At 33.7% G+C, this 25,916-nt stretch overlaps 2 protein-coding genes and 1 long non-coding RNA gene across 6 annotated transcripts in view; all 3 read right to left on the bottom strand.

The window, feature by feature from the left end:
- LOC127715545 (uncharacterized) overlaps positions 1-25,916 on the bottom strand; it is a 135,771-nt gene that overhangs the window by 51,228 nt on the left and 58,627 nt on the right. The window lies entirely within an intron of this gene.
- The window catches only part of LOC127715538 (membrane-associated guanylate kinase, WW and PDZ domain-containing protein 1-like), a 98,559-nt gene that overhangs the window by 21,651 nt on the left and 50,992 nt on the right, over positions 1-25,916 (bottom strand). The window lies entirely within an intron of this gene.
- LOC127715546 (uncharacterized) lies at positions 15,649-23,263 on the bottom strand. Its single transcript, XR_007988471.1, has 3 exons — positions 22,941-23,263; positions 19,513-19,605; positions 15,649-17,337 (listed from the first exon to the last, which is right to left on the bottom strand). It is a non-coding gene; the product is annotated as an uncharacterized LOC127715546 (long non-coding RNA).

Below are 25,916 nucleotides of genomic sequence, written 5' to 3'. Positions count from 1 at the left end.
AAATACTGTCTTTATTGGTACTTATATTGGTTTTATTTTTTGATAGTTTAAAGCAAAGCTTTACATGTATTGTTATAAAGGTATTTAAATTTATGGTCCTACAGACTAGCATTTTAAAGAAGGTAATGCCAGATTGACTGCATTTGTCGTATTTACGATAAATCCGTTGTAGATGTACTGGCATTTATCTTACCTCCTATACGTATCTAGGAATATGATTGGTTAAAAGCAACCGCGTGGAGACAGTGTCTAATATTTCATATTGGGTTAGTAGGCAGGGCTTATTTCAATACACAGTTAGTAGTGGCACGGGTAGTAAGGTCGTCATACCGATGAGCGTTTAGTTCAGTGATTTTGTCATAGTTTGGTTAAGTTGGACATGATTGTGTTAAGTGTTTTTAATGACAAACAATGACACAATATAAACATTCGGATTTTTCGCTAAAGGAAATTCTGAACATAAATTCAAGCTGGTACGTATCTTTGTTTATGGCTAATATGTTAGTACATTAAGATTTGTATCATAAAGTTATAATTTGACTTAGAATAATGCTTGCGTATGTCAAAATTTAAAAGTTTTTATTCGTTTCTAATGCACAAAGAAAAGTGATGTGATTACTGTCTGTTACATCACATATTTCGTTATGATATAAACCTGCCGTCAATTATTCCGAAAAAAAAGCTACATTTGCTCACAATTTAAGATTACTGAAAATTCCGTGTCATGGTTTGGTTCAGTAGTGTCATGGTTTAGTTCATGTTCGACATGGTTCAGTTCTGTGATTCCTGTTGTGTATAATGGAAGAGTAACGATCAAAATAAACAGACATTATGTACAACTATTGAAACACTGTTAAAAAATCATTTTCGCTGATACTTTTTTTTTCGCGTTTAATAACCCATTCTATCCTATTTTGAGGCAATATATTGACGCCGTTTCCTTATGTTGTTTTGTTCCCATACGAGTAGATCTGAGTTTCACATATTAGCGCTGTTCTTCAACTCGCGAAAATACATCGCTCGAGGAAAATTAGTCGTCTACAGTAAATTTAAGATATTATCATTCAAGTTAACATTATTATAGAACACGCATGTATAAAGAGATCACGAGGGTAATATATTAATGCATTTCAATAGCAATTTTCTTTAAAAGTAGTTTTATTTGGAATATAAAAGGACCTAAGAAAGCCCATAGTAATATATAATAAAACGATGCGGTATGATGAATATATATGTATGAGTAATACACTTGTATCTTTTAAAACAAAATGTTACAAATTTTTCATAAATAGTGCTAATTAATATGCTTTTTCATTAATATCTATATACAATTATATATTGTGTATATATCATTATAATTTTTTTTTATCATTATAATATAGTATATACTTTATAAATATGTTATTATTATTTTGAGGACTCTCAGGAAGATTAGTTTTAACTAATGGGATTATCCTCTTGAAATAAAGATTATTTACTTATTTATTTATTTTATTTCATATGAGACGACTATCCACACGAGACCAAATGACGTTAAATTTAGGTCGCCGTTCGGTCTTCAACAATTAACAAAACCCATGCATCTTAGCAAGCAATTAAAGGCTCCGACAAAATTAAAGGTAAAGGAATTCAAATGAGAAAACCAACGAGCTGATTTATGTTCAAAACAATAAGCAAAAACAAATATGATATACAGTAACAAACGTCAGCTACTGCATTACAGAATCTAGACTTATGGGCATATGGATACAGTTACAGGTGAGTTAATGACGTTGCTAACATAGAATGTTATTTTCGCGACGACAAACTGTGACATACCGGGAAAAGATGCATTCTTCGACTTATTTTTATCAGTCAGACTGATTTAACTTGAAATCGAGTTCATGGACTCCTCTTTTTTAAAATGACATTAGATTTGATGACGTATGACGATTATTTGTACCAATTTTTATGAAAAAGTCACTGATGAATTTTTTTTTAAATTAGATAAATATACAAAAAATGCTGTTTTTTTTTCTAAAATCCTGAAACTTTGATAAAAAATAATTATTTCCAAAGAATTGTGATACAAAATTAGAGGATACTTATGTGAAGAAGATTTTTCAAATGTTTTTACAAAAAATCCTATAAGCTTGTGTTTATCTTTTGAAACAAAAAAGTTTGGTATGTCTATCCAAAGGATAGAAATGTCCCGAAAAAAACCAAATTTGAGTAAATGTTTAAAATTTTGACCCAATTTATCTCTTAAAGTAGCACATGAAGGTATGTTTTTTATTATTACATATTTGAATTGCTTACGTGAAAAATAGCTTGTATGTAAATGTTCGTCAAAAAATCACCGTGGAATCGAAACTGTATCGTATGCCCTTAAAACAGGCACATACAAAATATGGCGTGGTTTAAATGTTTGCGGGCTCCCAACCCTCCCGTTGATCAAGTTACATAAACACCAAAGACACAAAGAACCGATCTGTGAGTATTTGCATTTACTGGAAGTTCCAAGCCAATAACAACTAATAAAAATATCATGAATCCAAGACAAAAAGTTTTTTTTTTATTTATTTAGAATGGAATTCTGCTGCCAATATTCATCTTCATCCATCTTATTCTCTGTGATTTCTCATCTGGTCGTTGACCAAAAACAAGGCCGTACACAGTTTAAACGTATTTGTACTTAACAAAATAAAACGTGTATCTTGGAATTTTTAATTTTTTTTTCTTCAATAATAATGCACTTTTCTCATAATAAATACTAGACCGACAGAGCTTTTTCTGATATTATCGGAACATCATTGCATGAAAGAAAGAAACAAATCTTAAACGGGTTAAGTGATATACTACACAATACACTTATACAATATGACAAAAACGTTATCATTTTCATTCATTCGTAAACATGGACACTATGGACCTATTTCTAATTGAAAATTGTGATCTTTCATATATTTAAATTCTGAACTTTGAATTTTAAAGTAATTTTCATATACATTTCACTTATAGTTTATTAAAAGTTTAAACTGTTGTTCATGTTATCATTTTGTTCAGTGGAGGGTTGAAGACTGTATGGTGCCCACTTGATATCGTTTGGTTAGTTTTGTAGTTGGGTTACTGTATCATGGGCGTGTAACACCCCAACCCCACCATCCATCTCCTTTTATTCATCATAGACATAATCTGGTTCAAGTAAAAGCAACAGATGTATATTTTGCTAGAAAAAATGTAAAACAAAGATTATTTTTTTTCTAGCTGCTACGTTTTGCAACTCTATGTAGACGTCTTTAATCATTTGACTAGTGACGCCTCTCACGATAATTATCTCCGACAGAGTCCATCATGAACATATGGAGAAAAGAGTCTAGGTTCTGTTTTTGTAATTTCTTATATCGAATGCCAGTTAAAAAGAGCAGTGGCTATATAAATTATATCTTAGGAACACACCGACAATAAAAATGTATAAATGTACGTTTTGCCGATTACGTCCACCAAATTTGGTTAAAAAGGCTTTTTTTCTTCTTAGTCAATTAGTAAATTGTGTAACTTCGTTTTTATACAAGCGCCTTCAAACAAACTATCAATATTAAGGTGAAACAAATATTTATTAATTTGGATCTAAACCATGACGAATTTCTAGACACTCAACTGAACCATGTCAATCGCTTAACCAAAAATATAGATTCAAACATGTTATTTGCCTCTTATTTGATTTGCTCATTTGACAAGAACTGAGGCAATCGTTCTGGGAAGTAACCTTACTAATCTATGACCAACTTATCCAAACTATAACAAAATCATTGATCTAAATATCTTCTCTTAGTTATTTCCTCTGTTCTTGGAGCACCCGTGAGTGATGTAACGTTCCTTTATAAAAACTACACGGTGTTGAGAAAATCTGAAAGGTTTCAACAGACGAAGAAATTGATGATGAACAATTGAAATAAATTCATAAAACATATTCAAAGCTAACAAGTTGTTTTGTTGGCATTTGTTTTTGAATAGACCAATGCAAGTAGGTTCTTAAAACTAAGTATTGAAGACTTAATCACTTTGATAGGCCAATAGTCAAAATACCACATGTTAAGATAGTCGGTAAGATAATTCGTTACACAGTGTGCTGGTGACCTAATGCCATATATATATGGGACTAGTTTTCATATGGGGTTTCGAGCTTCGGTCTCACCCCATATGGACGCAGCGAGGTTAAGGCACATTGAAGGAAAATCAATTAATTTTGGCCATAATTTGTATCTGCAAAAAACATGCTTGTTATCACCTATAACTTGGTTAAAAGTATATGCCAATGTCTTTATTTCCAAAAAACATACAAGTAAACAGTTTTATTACATTGTAAGGTCTTGCAGTAAAGTGAAAGTAGTCACGTGACCACTAATCCAATCAAAGCGCGAAAGCGCTGTAAAGGCAGTTAATTACAGGTTGTGTGTATTTTTAGTCCAGTTATATCATTATCTTGCATAGTACATTGTACTTATCAGAGGTGGCTTTCAGTATTTAAGATTTAGAGTTCTCTAATGATATTGAACAAGTTTTATGAATGTCATATTCTGAGCACTATATGAAGGCGATTGTTCTCACTTGTTTATGAACTAGTGCATTATGTCCAGTTTGTACCTTTTTTATCTATGTTTATAGTCAAATACTGTTTAAAATAGTTTGGCATTTTCTTTTAAGTAATAAGTAAATGTTATCAACTGTATTTTATTCAACTTTGCAAATGTGGTTTGTTACTGGTAAGTACAATGTATGGATGATAGTTGTTTCATTGGCAATCATAACACATCTCCTTATTTATATAATGATCTATATTCAACGACCTCAGGTACAAAAAAAAATGTATGTAACTAAACTATGATGGGAAACCTTTGACTTCTTTCTTTAATATAAACTTTTGATTTGGTACCATAGAACTATGTAGAATAAATGTACATTTCAACATGTCAACTCTTTCAATGACAATACTTTTTTTAGAAACTATAACTCCAAGCAAAATTATATTTCCAAGTATAAAGTAATTTATGAATGAAACAAGAGTGCACACGCTGAAATGTCTCGCCTTCTTTACTAGTCATTGATATTATGTTGATAGTCCTAAATATAAAGCTTTATTACAACTGTCACATAAACTTAACATTAACCAAGTAAACTAAACATTGACCAATGAACCAAGAAAATGAGGTCAAGGTCAGATGAACCATGCTAGGCAGGCATGTACAGCTAACAATTCTTCCATACAACAAATATAGTTGACCTATTGCTTATAGTTTAAGAAAAACAGACCAAAACACAAAAACTTAAAACTGAGCAATGAACCTTGAAAATGAGGTCAAGGTAAAAAAAAAACCTGCGTGACTGACATATAGATCATAAAATATTTCCATACACCAAATATAGTTGAACTATTGCATATAGTATTAGAAAAAAAGACAAAACTCAAAAACTTAACTTTGACCACTGGTCAAGGTCAGATGACACCTGCCAGCTAGACATGTACACCTTACAATCATTCCATACACCAAATATAGTAGACCTATTGCATACAGTATACCAAAAACAGACCAAAACACAAAAACTTAACTATAACCACTGAACCATGAAAATGAGGTCAAGATCAGATGACACCTGCCAGTTGGACATGTACACCTTACAGTCCTTCCATACACCGAATATACTAGACCTATTGCTTATAGTATCTGAGATATGGACTTGACCACCAAAACTTAACCTTGTGCACTGATCCATGTAATGAGGTAGAGGTCAAGTGAAAACTGTCTGACGGGCATGAGGACCTTGCAAGGTGTGCACATACCAAATATAGTTATCCTATTACTTATAATAAGAGAGAATTCAACATTACAAAAAATCTTAACTTTTTTTTCAAGTAGTCACTGAACCATGAAAATGAGGTCAAGGACATTGGACATGTGACTGACGGAAACTTCGTAACATGAGGCATCCATATACAAAGTATGAAGCATCCAGACCTTCCACCTTCTAAAATATAAAGCTTTTAAGAAGTTAGCTAACACCGCCACCGGATCACTATCCCTATGTCAAGCTTTCTGCGACAAAAGTCGCAGGCTCGACAAAAAGGAGTTCTTAATTAAGTAATAAACTGATTCGCTGAGCGCAGCTGGATACACCCACAGAGGACCAACCCTGAACAGTTGGGGCAAAAATGGACACAATATTCAAGCTTGATACAGGTCTGAATTTGGATTGTAATTAAATATTTGACATATTATAGTTTCTGAATAAATGTAGTCAAAGAACTTGAAATCGGTTATATGAATTGAATTTATATTCAATTAAAGATTTCTTGCTGTTGTGCAATACACTGTGCTGTTTTGCAATACTTAATAAATCTGTTGCCAGACTATAAACAAATAAAGTTCAATTTCTTCTCAATGTCATATTTAAAATTTATGAAAATCAATAGGGAGATTACATCAATAGCTATAAATAATTCACCAAAGTTTCATGCGAACTGCTTAATGCATTTTTGAGTTGTTGTCCAAAAACTGGAAAATCCCCCCCTTTTTAATGAATAAAACCCCATAAATCAGAAATGTAAAATCTAAAATTTATAAAATTCTAAAGATAGCTTACGGATTGATAATTTAGTCTTAGATGCAAGATTTTTTTATCAGTTGTTTGTGGCTTTGAACTAGCTGTCAGTAAATGCGAGTACTCTCAGATCTGTACTTAGTGTCTTTTTGTTGTTTGGATGTACAACTACCCGGCCACGTCCACTTGTATTTGTATTTATCCATCTGATGAGTTAAGCCTCTTTCAACTGATTTTTATAGTTCGCTCTTATATTGTACTGTTACACCACTGTCCCAGGTTAGGGGGTGGGTTGGGATCCCGCGAACATGTTTAACCCCGCCACATTCTGTATGTACATGTATGTGCCTTTCCCAAGTCACGAGCTTGTAATTCAGTGGTTGTCGTTTGTTCATGTGTTGCATATTTGTTATTCGTTCATTTTTTGTACATAAATGAGGCCTTTAGTTTTCTTGTTTGAATTGTTTTACATTGCCATTTCGGGGCCTTTTATAGCTCACTGTGCGGTATGTGCTTTGCTCATTGTTGAAGGCCGTACTGTGACCTATAGCTGTTAATTTCTGTGTCATTTGGTCTCTTGTGGAGAGTTGTCTCATTGGCAATCATACCACATCTTCTTTTTTATATTTACATCAACAGATATAAACAATTCACCAAAGTCAAGGTGAGACAACAAAACTTAGTTGTAAGATCTCTGAAATTTTTTACACGGTACAAGTTTTTCTAATTGTTGGAGATTGTATGGTGACAGTAACACCTGTAACTGCTTAACCCATTTCTTATGCACTTTGGTTCGATAAACTCAAATATCATACCACATCTCCTTATTTTTATATGCATTACAATTTACATGTGCATGTAATTGTAAATAATATTTATATATATATATCAGAACAAACTTCATTGCGTCACTTTTATTTATGCATCCTTTGGCACAATACAAGTTCTAAAATTACACAACATAAAACAACTAAATGTTATTTCAGATGAAAGTTTTGTTTCAGTTCCATTCATAGGATTTATTAGAATTTTGTATGTTTTGCCAAGTCCAATAATTAGCTCTATGTGCAAGTGTTAATTGGAGACTTTTCTATCCCGTATAAGAGTTTTGGAACTAATTCTGTTTCTTTTTTTGAAAAAAGTGAGCAAACAAATCTTGCACATTTAAACCTTTGTCTGCCATCACACTGTCACCTGGATCACATAATTGAACTATTCTACATCTTTCAACTATTTCACAGTCACTGGTACAACCAACATATGCATTAGAGACATAGTTGACTAAACCACCAGGTGTCGAACATACAAGTATTTTCAGTGTTTCTGTTTTTATATGATGAAAAGGTTGCCTGAGCTCTAGGAGCTTTAGGTTTTATCACGGGATATTCTGTGCTGTCAATAATAATCCAAGTTGTAGGAAACTTTAATTTGAAGTTGGATGGCGAAAAATACCTGACTAAACAACTAAATGGCCAAGTGTTAGCCTCACGCCACTGTTTAGACATAAAAACAATCCATGTTTACACAATATTCTTAACACTAGTTTCAATCTAGAATCTAGACAGTTCAAAGTTGGTTGTATAATGCATCAATTTCATCAAAGTCATAAAAAACTGATTTTCAAATGACACCCTATCAATTTGAAAATATATGTATCTCAAACAATGTGCTGTTGGACCAAGTGTGGTCAAAACAAATAAAAATTTAGTATACAACTCTAAACCGGTATAAAAATGCATGGCTGTGTCACGTGTCTTCATTTCAAAATTCTCTGCTGAAAATATAGGCATTGATGGTGTTTGCGTAATTCCATCTGTGAAGCTCAACATTAGCTCAGCAGTTGGTGGTGGACAGTCATAAATCCTGTCTGCATTATGAATTACTTCTTCAGGAAAACCAACTTTACAATCAAAACTTTCCTCTAGATTTCTACTACAATATTCATCAAGTTTAGTTCTTTTGTTTTCACAGGAAACTGCCCTGATTTTTCTTTTTGCGGACGATTCAGTCTCTTGCTTGGTCCAGGAAAATAGGCTGGGATTGGCAGTAGACTAAAGTCTCTGTATGGTGGGTTTGTGCCCTGAAAAAGGTTATAAAACATTAGTTTTTTGATAATTAAATGAACTTCCATTAGCAATGCATACTTTGTACGGAAGCAAGTTAACTCGTACCATTGTAAACTCGTACCACGTAAACTCATACCAACGTAAACTCGTACCACTGGGAAGTCGTACCAATCAGAACTTGTACCACTGCAAACTCGTACCATTAAAAATATATTCAAAAATACGAAAGTTTTATGATTTTTTTTTTGGTAAACTAAATAAAAAAAGTTGAATTACTTGAATTTTATACTAGATTTTAATGAAAACTTAGACAAAAATACGAATGTTTTATGATTATTTTTTTTTTAAGCTTTATACAAAAAATTAAAATATCTTTGAAATTTATACCAGATTTTAATGAAAACTTAGACAAAAATACGAATGTAATTTCTTAATTACCATGCTAATAAATATATTAAATTCCTTTGATTGTGTGATTATTGGTTGATTATTAACTAATCAACTTGTTCTTTTTTTATCTTTAACTAATCAACTTGTATAATCATATAAGCATGGTCATATTCTGCTGAAATGTGCTGAATATTGTATAAAAATAAATTTCATACTTTCTAACTGTTGGTCATAAACAATTTTAAACCTTTAAAACACAATCAATAAATTCTTTCATTAAATAAAATTCCTTTTAGAAACAATAGAAAAATACCCAAATCTATTCAATGTTACTGATTTGGAATGATTAAAAATTAAATCAAATAGTTGTCAGTAAAAGTTTAAAAAAGAGTCTATTCAAGGGAGACAACAAAGCCAATCTGCCACGGTTTTCTCTATCCAATTAGACAAGGAAAATTAGCTACAAATTGTCTATTGTAATTTCAAATTATATACATTTTACAGACTTAAGAGGTATTGAGTATATATTCATCATTAAACACCATTTGAATGCATTTAAATAAGTTGGTACGAGTTTACAATGGTATGAATTTACCGTGGTACGAGTTAGCAGTGGTACGAGTTTGCATTGGAACGAGTTTTTGTTTAGTGGTACGAGTTGACATTGGTACGAGTTTACAATGGTACGAGATAACTATAATTCCTTTGTACTCGTAACCTGGCAAAATATAAACTAGATTTATTCATTACAATCTGGACAAGAGTGCACACGCTGAAATGTCTCGCCTTCTTTACTAATCATTGATATTATGTTGATAGTCCTAAATATAAAGCTTTATTACAACTGTCACATAAACTTAACATTAACCAAGTAAACTAAACATTGACCAATGAACCATGAAAATGAGGTCAAGGTCAGATGAACCATGCTAGGCAGGCATGTACAGCTAACAATTCTTGCATACAACAACTATAGTTGACCTATTGCTTATAGTTTAAGAAAAACAGACCAAAACACAAAAACTTAACACTGAGCATATAACCTTGAAAATGAGGTCAAGGTCAAATAAAACCTGCGTGACTGACATATAGATCATAAAATATTTCCATACACCAAATATAGTTGAACTATTGCATATAGTATTAGAAAAAAAGACCAAAACTCAAAAACTTAACTTTGACCACTGAACCATGAAAATGAGGTCAAGGTCAGATGACACCTGCCAGCTAGACATGTACACCTTACAATCATTCCATACACCAAATATAGTAGACCTATTGCATACAGTATAAGAAAAACAGACCAAAACACAAAAACTTAACTATAACCACTGAACCATGAAAATGAGGTCAAGGTCAGATGACACCTGCCAGTTGGACATGTACACCTTACAGTCCTTCCATACACCAAATATACTAGACCTATTGCTTATAGTATCTGAGATATGGACTTGACCACCAAAACTTAACCTTGTTCACTGATCCATGAAATGAGGTCGAGGTCAAGTGAAAACTGTCTGACGGGCATGAGGACCTTGCAAGGTATGCACATACCAAATATAGTTATCCTATTACTTATGATAAGAGAGAATTTAACATTATAAAAAATCTTAACTTTTTTTTCAAGTAGTCACTGAACCATGAAAATGAGGTCAAGGACACTGGACATGTGACTGACGGAAACTTCGTAACATGAGACATCCATATACAAAGTATGAAGCATCCAGACCTTCCACCTTCTAAAATGTAAAGCTTTTAAGAAGTTAGCTAATGCCGCCGCCGCCGCCGGATCACTATCCCTATGTCGAGCTTTCTGCGACAAAAGTCGCAGGCTCGACAATAAAACTATGTTAGCCTGATTCAATGTACATCAAAATGTATGTTATGTAAATCCAAAGGACAAACAATGAGAGACGTATGCAACAAACATACATTGTTTGTACCTAAATAACTATAATATAGATGAGAGCATGTCATTGTTTTGTTCCTGTTTACATTGTCATTGATATTTTTCAAGAAAGTCTATGAGGCATAGCTTATGCATTCCTGTCATTACTACATAAGCATAATTACTGCTAAAATAATTCTCAGTATGATATACCTCTTGTAAGAAATCATTATAATTGTAGCAAGCACAAAAAAATCTCAAACAGATCACATTGAATCGTAATCCAAAAAATTATGACGTCTTAAATTAACCACCCCCTTTTATTCTATACGATAATTGCGGTTGTAAACAGACTTTGGTTTATTCGCATGGCGATTACATATATAACTATATATTTTAAAAAGAAAATAGAGTTTTACCATGAATAGTTTCCTGCACGTAGTCTTTTTCAGTAAAATGTGCCTTGCAAACAACAGCTGATTGAGATGGACTCCACGATTTCATCGTGTTCTCGTCCAATCTGCGTATGGGCCATGGCGTTGATCCAACTTTTCCTTCTTTTTAAGTCATTTGGAAATGCATGTCCTCCTCTTAAATGACATCCAGGTACACAACAACAAGTACTTGGCATCGTTAATTAAAAATGCAACTGTAATAGTTGCACAGTGCAGAATCCGGAAGTTGAAGTACAGGATCGGCTACCACGGCGCCACCTATTCAGGAACGATAATTTGCTACTTTATATAACTGCGAAATAACAATAACGTTAGACGGGTTCGCGTGCATAAACAGAAATGCGCTTTAAATTGTATAATATAATTCATGTTCAGTCGACCTTTAATTATTATATCAACGACTGAAATGATTTATAACATCTAGATTGCAGATAACACTCGAAATTAACCCGACCTCTTTCCACAAGGAGTTCAAATAATTCTAGTTTGTCAATCGGTTGACTGATTATAATGTAAAATACAAATATATCAAAAGTTTTTAAAACTAACAAAACACAATGATCGTTTCTCTATTTCCCAATTTAAATGAAATGAGACAAAAAACATTTTATACCACAATAAGAAGAGGAGAGAATCAACATTTTCCGGATCTACTTGGAGCTAAATGAGCCCCCACGTAGATAAGTTGGATATCGCGGAAAGAAATATTAACACGGCAGCTAGAAAGGCATTAAAGCACTGCCTTTAAAAAACAACCTTAGCGATCACAAAAGTGAAAAGTGCAGGTTGAAGATAACCACGTACAAACGCCAACCAAGGAATTCTAGACACTACTCGGTACACTTTATATAAAAACCGCTGTTACAAGTTCAATATTTACGTTTAAATTGAAAATCGATCAACTTTTACGAGTAAAATGGCATAAAAAGGCAAAAAAATACCCTCCCGATGGCGCTAGAAAAATGATCCACAACTATTTTGATTTGTAACAGCACTTTTTATAAACTGCAACATCTGCTGAATCTATACATGTCTGCAATTAAGAGGTACTCATTGATCTTCAACCTGCACTTTTCGTATAAAAAATAGTTGTTGATTGTTTTTAGTTTCCGAGATAAAATACAAACGCACAAAAGACGAAGAAAAGCAAAGACGGAATAAGACGGGCCAACAACCCGGAAACGTATAAAATTTTATTATTTAATACACCTTATCGCTATTTAGTCCAATCCGGAAAAAACAGTTCATTAGACAACTTCCTGTTTGGGTCAACAGGCCGCAAACAAAGGTCATCAGTAACGAGCTGAGGGAGGGAAAAATTTAGAAAGCGATCAATAGGAAACTTTGATAGATTATGATCCACTTTTTCCAAACTCAAATTATGGTCAAAAAAATATTGTGTTTGAAGTATTTACGATGTTTTAAACAGGTCTCATTAAAAAGTATCATGCATGGTGCATTGTTTAAACAGGGTCCCAGATAGCGTCAACTGGATGAAAAAGTTGTGTAATTTTAGAACTTATCCGGAATGGAATAAATAGCGATTAGGTGTATACCATCGATGAAACATTCGTTTTTTCTTTATAATTTGCAATTAATTTCTATAAAAATAAAATATTTGAAGATATGCTCAAGTTTTCCAGTTTTCTTGGAAGATTCATGCATAGAAACGGGTGGTACAACAAATGTTATTAATAATGAACTATTACTCAAAATTATATTAGACTGCTCAGCACTAGACATAATGAGTAATCAACCAATAGACAAGTTGCTAGATATAGAAAGGAAGACACAAGATTTATGCTACCATTTACACATGAAGCGTACACAACTTTTATGTGATATCAAGTGACATGAAAATATAACATTAATATTAAATATAGTCTGAACAGTCTGCATGGGATGCCAAGCTAACTGGTTCAGTCTATAAATATCAGCATAAAAGATGCTATATAATTTTAACATTTGCCTTGGCAGGGCACCTATTGACTAGAAATCGTTAGGTTGTAAAATTTTTATTTATTCATATTGGTGAATCAAAGTGCCGTAATTTGTAACGTGTGAATAATATTATTTTTTTTTTTTTTGTATTAATATCTTTTAAAATATCATCAAAGACATTATAAACTTTTATTTTATTCACTTTAACTAACTAATTTTATTTTAAAATTATATATTTTTCATATCGTAAATATAAAAATATCCGCTTTTTCGGTTAAGTATTTAAAATTTTAATACTCATTCGATAAGTGGAGTGCTCCGATAAAACGGAGGAATATACCAGAACAGAACAGAACAGAACAGATTCCAATATATACGAGGTCGTACAAGCTAGATAACAGAGATAAAAATTACCCGAGAACTGGTTGGCGAACAAAAATAATAAGATAAATATCCTAGCACTCCCTACCCCTCCTACACAGTATGTGTTCCACAAATTTTGTATACCAATGTATTAATTGCCAAGTATTTTCATGTTCGAACCTCTGGTGTATCATCGCAAATGGCAGAGGCGGATTCAGGTGGGCTTGGGCCCCCTTGTGGATCAACCATTATATGGTTAATACATACACTTTTTACATGTCCCAATCCAAACGTCGCTTAGTGATGGGGGGACCCTGAGTCCCCACTTTTTTTCAAAATCCGGAATCCACATCTGATCAGCCTCACCCCCCCCCCCCCCCCCCCCCCCCGGGTCCTAGTGTAGTTCTCATTTTGCAAATGCAAGTTCATTATACAAATTAAAAGCATACTAGGTCTCTCCTAGTACATCAAATATGTATATATTGTAAATCATTATATTAAAAAAAGTTGTATTTTCACAAAGAACTCACCCAAATTCATGAATTCACTTATATTATTTGTTTGCTCTTCGTCATTGATAATGTGTAAATAAATTATAAATCAGTATAAACTTCCTACCTGCATATAAATATTCAGATTTTACTTGTTGAATGTCTCAAGTGAGAACTGGTATCAATTTGTAAATCATGATTGGGAGGTCTTTTTGAATTTCTTATGATTTTTTGCTTTTGAATATTCATTCTACCATGCAGTTACCAAGCCAGTATTATGTATGTACAGCTTGCACTTTTTGATTTTGTCCCCAATGATTTCCTGCATTTTGTTGGACAGAAGATTCCTTTTCATCCCATCTGAAGCAATATTTTTCTTATTTCAACATTTTTACTTGGTAAAATCATTCTGCCGGTTCCTTACTTATTTTTGTTTGGAATATTCAAAAGCACACAACAGCATTAACAGTTAATGGGGGATACAATTCCCTTTTCCTAGAATGAGTAACTTTTAATATTAGCACTTACTACCTTTTTGGGGTAAGGATTAGCAGCCCGAGATATCGAGTAACCCATCCTTAAAAAATATACCTTTATATCTCATGCTTTATGCTTGCAATATATCATGGAGAGATAAACAGATTTGACAGATATCGAATGCATTTACGACTAATTTTAATCGCATCTGTAAAAAAACCCAGTCTGAGATTGGATTAGTTTCAGATACATGTACATAATGCTTCAATCAGCAACCTTATCATATACATCATCTTAAATTCTCAATATTATAGTATACCATGAAGCTGCAAATAGTGATCTATTTTTTTCAGCCGCTCATTACATGTTAAGTTTCTCCCTACCCGAGTTCCAACAATAAAAATGGACAGCCACCGAAGAAATAGCCAGAAGCGCTAACTGACATCCAACCACAAGCAATCAATTGTTTTTACATGATAAAGTGCCATATAATTTTAAAGTTCATCGTTAAACATGTTAAAATCAGAAAACATATTTCCCAAGACCTGCTGAAATTGGAAGCAACTGATTGGTAGCTATGGTAATTAAATTTTTTTTCTGTCAAAATAAAACATGCATTCCGAGAGTATTGCATGGCAATACACAAGTCCGCTACCGGTAAAATAAAAATTAATTGTACTGGAACAAAATGCTAACCTTATCTATAACTTGTCATGGTGTAAACTATATAACAAATATTAAATCAATATCTTCAAGCATGACTAAAAAAAGTGCAGAAAACTGAATATTTGAGTGAATTTTGATCTGTAACTTGTCATGATAAAACAATATACCAAATATCAAATCAATATCAGAAAGCACGAAGAAAAAAGTGTGGAAAACTGATTTGCCGGACTGACGGATGGACAACAGAGTGCGGTAGGGGACTAATAAATTCTATGTACTGGTATATATATATATATATAATAAAATCATCAGGGCAAAATCATGAGTCAACATGGAAATGAAAATATGTAAATGCTAATAAAACTACATACTAGTACTGCCTACAAATATCATTGACAAGGGTACAATCAGTGGGTAATCTTAACCTGACCCAATCACAAAAAGTAAAATGACTTAGTTCATGTAATTGTTAATCAAAACTTCATTGGCAATTATACCACATCTTCTTATTTTATATTAAATTCTAGCTGTATAATATTACCAAACATGTACGCAATTTCAAAGTTAGAAAAAAACAATTTCTGTCAGTGTTGGGGATGCTGTCTAATGGCCATACATGTATACCCAACATATTTTGCTAAACAGACTACAAATGTAGATATAAGAATCTCTAATACTATGAAAATATTCCATCACAAGTTTCAAAGTTAGATATCCTTCAAAAAGATATAACCTGATAACTATTGTAAACTCAGAAACTTTTGCGTAAATTTATTATCAAGATAATCATGATAATTATAATTATTGAACAATGCCAGAACAAAAAATGCGAGATTAATTATTGCAGTTTCAGAAAATGCTGGATACAAATAATACCATCATTTAAATAAATTTACATGATTTTTTTGCAAAACATATAACCAATTTCAATTTAGACAAGAAATGAAAACATTGCAAAATTTTCTGATTTCCAAGTATATAGACAAAACTAGATACATGTATGTACATGTACATAATGGCAGCTACATGATATATATACAAGCAAAGAAAATTTCCAGATTTCTTTTTTCAAACATTCTGTCATGTCTGTGGCTGTTCCAGTGGTCTTGCTTAGTATTGAAGGCCCACCTCAATGTGACCATAAGATGAACAACAGCAATTGCAATAAAAACACTTTTTCTATGCTTTTGAACTTTTTGTATACCTGTATGCTGTGTTATGAAATGAAATTGAAATGTAAATCGTTATAAAATACGACTATTTGTTATCTGGTGGAGAGTTGTTTCATTGGCAATCATACCACATCTTCTTAGTTTTATAATTACATGTATATCCATTAGTGGTGCATCAGTAAATTGTATGCCTATATCTCATGTATATCTGTAGGTATGAGTAATGTTTAAATCGAATTGATTCATCTTTCCCGTAATTGCCATAAAAATAACAAAACACTTATATAAGTCTTATAAATGAATATTTCCTTCTTCACAGTTCAACTGAAATTCATATGTCTATCTGTAGATCTCTCATTTGGTTAGGTATTGCTTAAAATATATTGCTGATTATTCAAATATTTCATAAAAGCATTTGAGAGACGACAAATTTCATCTGTGAAATAAATAATTTTTTTAAATGAAATCCATTTTGAAACTCCAATTGTAAGAAAATTCACAAATCTCCAAACTGCCTGTATTTAGAATTCATTTTAACTGTGGTAAAAGCTTTTTAAGATGGTAAACATCAACTTCAATGACACATGAAAAAGAAGCTAAATTGTTCAGTTAATGTTCCTCTATCTCTCAGCATCAAAATACTAAATTCCAACACTGACATTGGTATTCAAACAGCCAATGCTTCTGCTAAGTACTTTACATAGAATTGCTGTCTTTTTTCTACTTTTCATAGACATATTTAGTGGCTTTCTAAACATAATTTTCATCTGATCTGATCTTCCATAATGGTCATGATGATCATGAGTTATATGCAACTTTCTACTGCTGTCTCACTGCAGGTCATCATCCCTGAAATATGAAAATGCATATATATAATAATTATATTAAATGAAATTTTTAACATGGGAAAAGTGATCAAAAGTTCAACTTCAACAAGTTACTGTGAAAATGCTTACAAAATAATTCCCCTGTCCTACATGTCCTAAATTTTATAATGTCTTCATTGAAGTTCATTCAACATTTGAACCAGAATTTAATTTCCTCATTAGTCATACACATTTTAATAAGGTGCACTACTTTTATTTAATTTTAAAATTTAACACATAATACATCTTATAGGCAGCCTATAAGATGTATCATGTAATAAATTAAACAAGAATGTGTCCATAGTACATGGATGCCCCACTCGCACTATTATTTTCTATGTTCGTGAAATTGAGGTCAAAACTTTAATTTGGCATTCAAATAAGAAAGATCATATCATAGGGAACATGTGTACTGAGTTTCAAGTTGATTGGACTTCAACTTCAGCAAAAACTACCTTGACCAAAAACTTTAACCAAAAACTTAAATCTGAAGCGTGACAGACTGACGGATGAAAGAACGGATGCACAGACCGAAAAACATAATGCCCATATTATGTTTAACTACATTGTTTTGTATCTCCTTTCCCAAATGTAAATTATGACATGAATAAGGCAGGGTGCTATAATGCAATATCAATATAAGTAATGCACTAAAACCACAGCTAAGAACTTTTAGCAATCAAGCTTAGTACATTTTTTAATAATATCTGTGTAAACTAGACATCATTGAGATGGGAGCTATCTCTGTGGGCCACGCTGTGAATAATGTGTGGTAAAAAATTTGTATCTTTACCATAGGACATGTGTTTGTCATCTGAAACCAAAGATTTTTACCTTGACCTTTGACCTAGGAAGTTGTACAAAAATTATGACACACCCTCTGGTGTTGGTTAATATACATGTCAAGTATAAAGTATGAAATCATAACGGTTCTCTAGATATAGAGCGGACACAATTTGTTACGTATGGACCGACGGACAGACTGATCACTATAGGGCGACCAGCTATTCGGCGGGGCCCTAAAAAAGTTTATTGCTGGTAAAGATACATGTACGTTATTAAATTCAGAAATTATTGTGTGCATTTATTGCAATTTTTGAAGAATGGACAAAAATGCGAGATTAATTATTGTGATTTCAGAAAAATACAGTTACAGTTATATGTATTGGATATCAGAATGTGACTTCTTATTATTGCGATACTCACAAAGTTACCTTAAAAAAACATTGCCATAATTTCTGAATTTACACCATACAATATTCTTACATTGTACGACAACAGAAATTTATTTGCACAAATTATAAAAGAGGAAGAAAAGCAAGGCTTGCATAGCTTTTCTCCTATTCGTCATTTTGTTCGTAACATTTGCTTTAATGTGGACTGTAAAGAGGACACAAAATTGAGCTGTAAAATAGATTTTTTTAGTAATTTGATGACATAGCTGAAAGACGCCTCCTGGTGCGGGAGTTTCTCGCTGCATTGAAGACCCATTGGTGGCCTTCGGCTGTTGTCTGCTCTATGGTCGGGTTGTTGTCTCTTTGACACATTCCCCATTTCCATTCTCAATTTTATAACTGTTTCCAACTCCAAGCAACAGAAGCAGGATACCAGTAGAATATATATTTATTACTATATATATAATATAGCTTTATCGCTTCAGTTAGATTATCTGAACACCTGTATTTGTATAGCAAAATGGTTGGTAATATTTAATTATGGGATTATTATGTGTACCGATTCTTTTTGTCTTAGAAAATTGCCCTTTCTATAAGTTGTAATTAGCGTTGAACTAGCTTTCAGTAACTGCAAGTACTTTGTGCCTTTTTTTTTTGTGCAACATGTGTGTGTTGATCTGACAAGTTGATTGTCAAGTCTATTTCAATAACTTTTACAGTTTGTTCTTATGTTGTACTGTGACACCACTGTTGTTGAAGACAGTAAAGCAACCTATATATATAGATGCTTTCATCTACATCATTTGGTCTCTGTTGGATAGTTTTCTCATTGCAGTCATACCACATCTTCTTATCTTTATATTAATAGATTTGGTCTTCTAACTAGTAGTAGGAAAAGATTTTGGTGCAGATTGATTTGATATACACAAAAAAGGGATAACCAGTTTTAATAGCGAGCAAAAAGAAAAAATACAACAATTTACCTGTCTAATAATAAAGCTTTTCAAATTCAAACCATTACTTTATAGTTCATCAAAGCTGGAATAGCATTCTGTTTCTTATATTTGACAGGTCAGCTAAAAATAAGAGAAATTAATTTTTTTAATACAAATACAGATACTTTTTTTAAAATAAGGAGCAGATTAATTACAATGAATCATACACGATACATAAATAAATATAACATATCAAATAAAGAAATTACGTCTGCCACCCAACCCCGAATTGATATCTGGATTTCCTTCATAGAAATAATGCCCATTTTTTCTTTGATTTCTAGAAGAATTGCTTCATCATATTTAAAATAAAGAGCTGCGCCATGAGCACATGATATGTCTGTTGTCCTACAGCTCGTCTTTATGCCTTGAATTAATCTTTATGATTAACTAGAAATACTGCTCAAAATAGCCCCCCCCCCCCCCCAAAAAAAAAAGCACACAAAAAAACATGCACACACCAGCACACAGAGGCACAAATCATGAATAATTTTTAAGAATAAAATCCCATAACTCGAAAAAGTAAAATCTTAAATATATAAAAATTGTATGGTAGCTTATGTTACATTTCACCAAAGTTTCATGAAAATTTGTTAAAGCATTTTTGAGTTATTGTCCGAAAACTGGAGAAAAAAAACCAACCCTTTTTTATGAATAAAGTCCCAATACTCAAAAGCGAGAAATCAAAAATAAAAAAAAGATGGAAAGGAAACTTTTGTCAATAAATATAAACAATTCACCAAAGTTTCATGAAAATTGGTGAAAGCTTTTTTGAGTTATTGACTGAATGATTCACCAGCGATGTTTCTTAGCTTATTTCGACAAAATTGAACCAAACTGGGTGCTAAATGTGAATTATTATTTCACTATTGCACTTTCATTAAATATTGAAAAAATAATAATCATATTTTAATTTTTTCTATATCTCGTAGCTTAGATCCCCATTAAACATGTTAAAGGCAGGCGTATAATGACTGCAGGCTTTATTTTGAACATTTCTAAATCATTGTGTGCATTTAATATTATTGTGATTTTTGAAAGGAGGGACAATAAACTGCTTCGCTGATCGCAGCTGGATACGCCCGCAGAGGTCCAACCCTGAACAGTTGGGGCAAAAATGGACACAAATATTCAAGCTTGATACAGGTCTGAGTTTGGATTGTAATTAAATATTTGACATATTATAGGTTTCTGAATAAATGTAGTCAAAGAGCTTGAAATTGGTTATATGAATTGAATTTATCTTCAATTAAAGATTTCTTGCTGTTGTTCAATACACTATGCTGTTGCGCAATACTTAGTAAATCTGTTGTCAGACTATAAACAAATAAAATTTATAAAATTCTAAAGGGAGCTTACATCAATAGATATAAACAATTCACCAAAGTTTCATAAGAATTGCTGAAAGCATTTTTGAGTTATTGTCTGAAAACTGGAAAATCCCCCCTTTTTTAATGAATAAAACCCTATAACTCGGAAATGTAAAATCTTAAATTTATAAAATTCTAAAGGGAGCTTACATCAATAGATATCAACAGTTCATCAAAGTTTCATGAAAACTGCTGAAAGCAATTTTGAGTTATTGTCCGAAAACTGGAAAATCCCCCCTTTTTTTATGAATAAAACCCTGTCAACTTGGAAACGTAAAATCTAATAATAGTAAACGGGCGTATAAAAATGTGAGGTTAATTATAATTGCGATATTCATTGGATTAATCGCAATTCTTCTGAATTTATAGTACAATAATTTACTGCCTTGTCAATGTCTGTTGTAACTGTATATTACGTGAGCCGAGGGTACCCAAATTGCACCTATTTTGACAGTTTTTTCACATACATTTTTTAAAGATCCAGACAAAAGTTTCCATTCTGTGTTTATTTTGTAGATCCGTATCCTTATTTACTATTTAGTTCCACCAATTTAATTTTGAATCCATATTGAATCATAGAAAAATGGGTTTAAACCGTCACCTCCAAACAATCCATGATTCTGTAATGAGAAGTACCCAAAATGCATCCATGCTTTAATACCTATCCTTGAAATTCGAATAACAGATGTTTTGTTTTATTTCTTAAAATATTTAGAACAATTTGACATTTAAGTCCATGCTTGCTATTCAATTTTTAAGAAATTAATACTCGTATGGCGTAACATATTCTATTTGCTCATTTTTAAAAGATGACTTTTTGTGGACGTCACATGCTAATGTTTCTGTAGAATTTACTTTTCCAGTGAATACTTCCTCTTAGAAAACTTGCAAGATTTGCTAAATAGGTGCAATTTGGGTACTTAGACGCAAGACATCATCAGCATGCAAGCAGTGCTCTTTTTCATTTTAATACTGATGATAACCATATCTAAAAAGAATATGTCAACATGGGCAGTCATGATATTAATAAGTCTATTATTATTGTCATGAGAGGCTTCCTTAATTTTTTACTGGGATTCCTTCCTTAGAATGACGGTAATGTGAAGTGTCACAGTAAATCATTAACAAAGCCTTTCAAGAAAAATAATATTATTTGGACTATCATGTTCAAAATTGTTCTCATGTATTTTTATAACCAACAAGTATATAAACTTGCAATTGGTCATATTGCTGACTTGGTTCTGGATTTTAAAAATATTGGTTCAAAAATAACTTATTCAAGGTGCAGGCATTTTCCAGAGAAAGACGCACAGTCCCCGATAAGTCCAAATAATAGGCTGTTTTTAATGTTTCTGATATCAGGGAGGGGGGTGGCGTTAACGCTGTAAACTTCCGAGTATAGGGATCTATAAAATTCAGTCATGAAAGTTGAAATATACCGTCAGCACTCGGCAGAAAATATTATACTATGGACTTCACAATTGAATTGGTTTGGTTGGTTGGTTGGTTTGTGGGGGGGGGGGGGGGGGGGGGGGGGGGGGTTACAACTTACACCATATGTGACTGATCTCCAAATTACGTGTTCAGGGTTCCTTTGGCTTTGAGCAAGTTTTGTGCCCTAAGCTTCAAATTAAGGGCTCCATGATTTGAAGGTAGGGATCATGGTTCCAGCAACGTGGGCTCCGGACGGAAGTCAACGGTGGAGCAAACTTTGTTATAATTTACAGATGTACCCAACCAGGATACCTGCAAAACGTTAATTAAAAATGAATTTCAGGGTAAATGTTGAGAATGGGCTCTTGATATAATGCAGGGAACTTGTTTCATTCGATATTCTGTTCATTTACTGACGGGACTCGATAAATTATTCAAATTTCAGATATTTTTTGCAGTCTAGTTTCGTTTTGACCACGTGTGTAACATGCTTGCCAACACTGAACTCGTTTTATCTAATACTGTGTCGTTTTTCGACTTCTAAAGCGAATGATTAACAAAACAAGCGACGTATGTTTCATAAATTTTACATATTTGGTGGCTTACACTTACTTTTCTGGCTAGATTTTCACGTAGAAGTGAAAATAATTTCCGCTGCAAGGTGCTTTCCATTCTGCAAACTACAAACATCTGTTCGACGGCGATCGTCTTACTGATTGGTTGATCATCAAAAGGAGGCGGTGTCCACAAGCCGACAATCTCGGCACAAAAAACAGCTATTGCAACCGTTTACCATAATAATTAAAGCACAAACATACAATATTCGTGTTTCAGTACAAAAATTACACCATATGGATACCTGTTTTTAATTAACAGGCATGTATGTAATTTGATTTCATACAGTTTTATCGATAGACGCAGCTTAGGTACTCTCCGCCATTAAGGAATAAATGAATACATAATGAGGTACCTGCGGGGTTATCTGCCCCTGACCAAATCTAATCGAAATTGCCTTAACATCACTGCGGAATTTACTGATCCCATATATATCATATTAGATCACTAAAGCCCCGGTCACAACAAATCGTACGATTTTTTTGTCGTGGAATGTCTATAAAATAGTTGTCGTGGCACTGTCGTGCAAAATGTCAAAAAAATATACGAGCGGTCGCATCAGCTACGAACTTTTCCACGATGCCGATGGTTCCACGATTGGTACACGACAGAAAAAAAGAATTGTAATTGTACTGTCGTGGGTTTGTCGCTAGTTTGTCGTGCGACAGTCGTACGACAATCGCGAGTTGTTTTGGGTTATTTTTCATGTTTTCATGTCATGGGATGCGCGTGTTACTGTCGTATCACTGTCGTGCCACTGTCTTACGACTGTCGCACAACAGTCGTGGGTCACTCGCGCGTTTGACTCCGAACTACTAGTATATAAAGAAGGCCCGATTTATTGCTTGCCATTTGCCATTTGTTTTCAATATGTTCAGTGTCATTATAAGTTCGGTCCAAGTAAACGACGTTTTTCGTATTAGTTTATATTATAATTGTTCAGCGAATTAAACCAGGATGCCCCCGAAAAGAAAAATTAACAAAAGAAAGGTGGTAGCAGTAAACGTGGATGATGTTGATCAGACGGAGGACCACCTACCACAACATCCAGGGCCGCAAAAAAAAAATGCGTCGTCCCAAACCAGAAAGTATGGGATATTGTGGTCATCACCAGGTAGAGGTTCAGGGTCGGGGAAGCCCAGTCGTTTTTCTTCAAGGTCACCTCTTAGTGGGCCGTTGTTGAACATGCCGGCATCCGATGCGGATCCCTCTGCGCCAAGGTCTGCCAACAGAAACTTGTAGTTGCCGTCTACCAATCCAAGCAGGACTATAGAGAAGTAACCCTTGTAGTTGTAGTGCTTGGTTCCGGTGTTTTTTGGTGCCTTGATAGCCACATGTTTGCCATCGATGGCCCACAGCAATGGTGACAATTTCACCGCACCCAAAATCTGTCTGCCACCTGGCGCCATCCATCTGGTGTGCTTGGGGTCTGCATAGTCTCGCCAAGATATTCATCAACGATGGCCTGCGCAACCTCCGGAACGAACCCTGAGATGGTGCTGAGGGGGACACAGAAGAAGTATGCTAGGCTGCGGTAACTGTTCCCTGTTGCAATAAAGCGCAGGGTTATGGACAGCTTCAGTCCAGGCTCAAGAGGGGTGCGGCAGCCTCGCAGTCGACCCTTAGTGATGCAAAGGGGGGGGGGGGGGGCGACTCTCAGCAAAAGCTCTTGAAACATGCCAAGCTCAATCCGCATGAATCCAACGAAATCACCGGCAGATTCCCGCTCCAACTCTTGCATCAGTGTACTATACTGCCCAAACATCAGGCGCCGTCGATCCATGGCCTAAACCACCAACGTCGGGCGTTTCTCTGGTTGCTATACTGTTCACGGGCTCGAATCAACGATAACAGGACCATATTTTGCTCTTGTAGGAGTCTGGCAAGGCACCTATTCAGCAGGACCAAGCGTAATCGTTCTGGTGGAATAGCCATCCTCTTTAAACGGCAGACGGTATGTTTTTCCAAACATTCATTCCTGCCGAATTGTATTCTTCTAAATAAAACGAAAATATGTTGCAAGACGAACATACCACTGTCATATGACAGACAATCAATGTTGTGCGAGCATCGGACGAAATTTGGTATTCGTGAGACAATCGTGCGACTGTATCACGAGTGTCTTGCGACAGTCGTGAGATTGTCGTACGACAGTCGTACGATTGTTTTATTAAAATGGTTTATGTTGGTTCCCACTACAATGTGTTTATTGCACTACAGTCGCACGACTGTGGTAAGACACTCTCACGACAGCCACACGACAGTGACACGACAAAAAATCGTAGAGCAAAAAAGGTGCATGTCCAATTTTCGTCCCACGACACACGACAGCGCCACGATGCTCAAAATATCGTGCGACTGTCGTACGACGATCACAGATGACCCGCGATTTGACCAAATTTTATGTCGTGGCGCTGCATAGATGTGTCGTGGGTTCGTTGTGACCAGGGCTTAACACACTATGTAACGCCGACGATCGTCTGAAGTATTATATAATAATAAATAGTTAGTGTATGTAATGTACTTTATAACTACATATAGTAATTGCTTTAATTAGCGTAGCTTAATTACCGTATCACCATGGTGATACGGTCTGATTAGTCAGAGGCTGGACGTCTGGAATAATAATATAATAATAATAAATTCTTTATTTAAAGAGGGTAACTCAATTAGAAGTAGTCTAATTTTCATTGAGGCCCTCAAACAAAATACATGTATACAGTTAACATTCACACATTCGATTCATATATTAAAATACAAATTAATATATATTACTTGTATATACACAATTCAATCGTTCAAACATACAAATGGCAATAAATGGCAATAATTGGTAAAGTTTTGATTAAATTTTCTTATTCTTACAATAAAAGAAAGAAAACAAATTATTCGACTTGCATAGAATTTTCAAGAAAATGATTATAACAATGTTTCTTAAATAATTCCACATTTCGACAATTTTTTATTTTGAGT

This window comes from Mytilus californianus, unplaced genomic scaffold, assembly GCF_021869535.1.
Source record: "Mytilus californianus isolate M0D057914Y unplaced genomic scaffold, xbMytCali1.0.p SCAF_9, whole genome shotgun sequence".
Taxonomy (NCBI): Eukaryota; Metazoa; Mollusca; class Bivalvia; order Mytilida; family Mytilidae; genus Mytilus; species Mytilus californianus.
The sequence above is the reverse complement of the archived record's forward strand: the minus strand, read 5'-3'. Positions and strand labels throughout refer to the sequence as shown.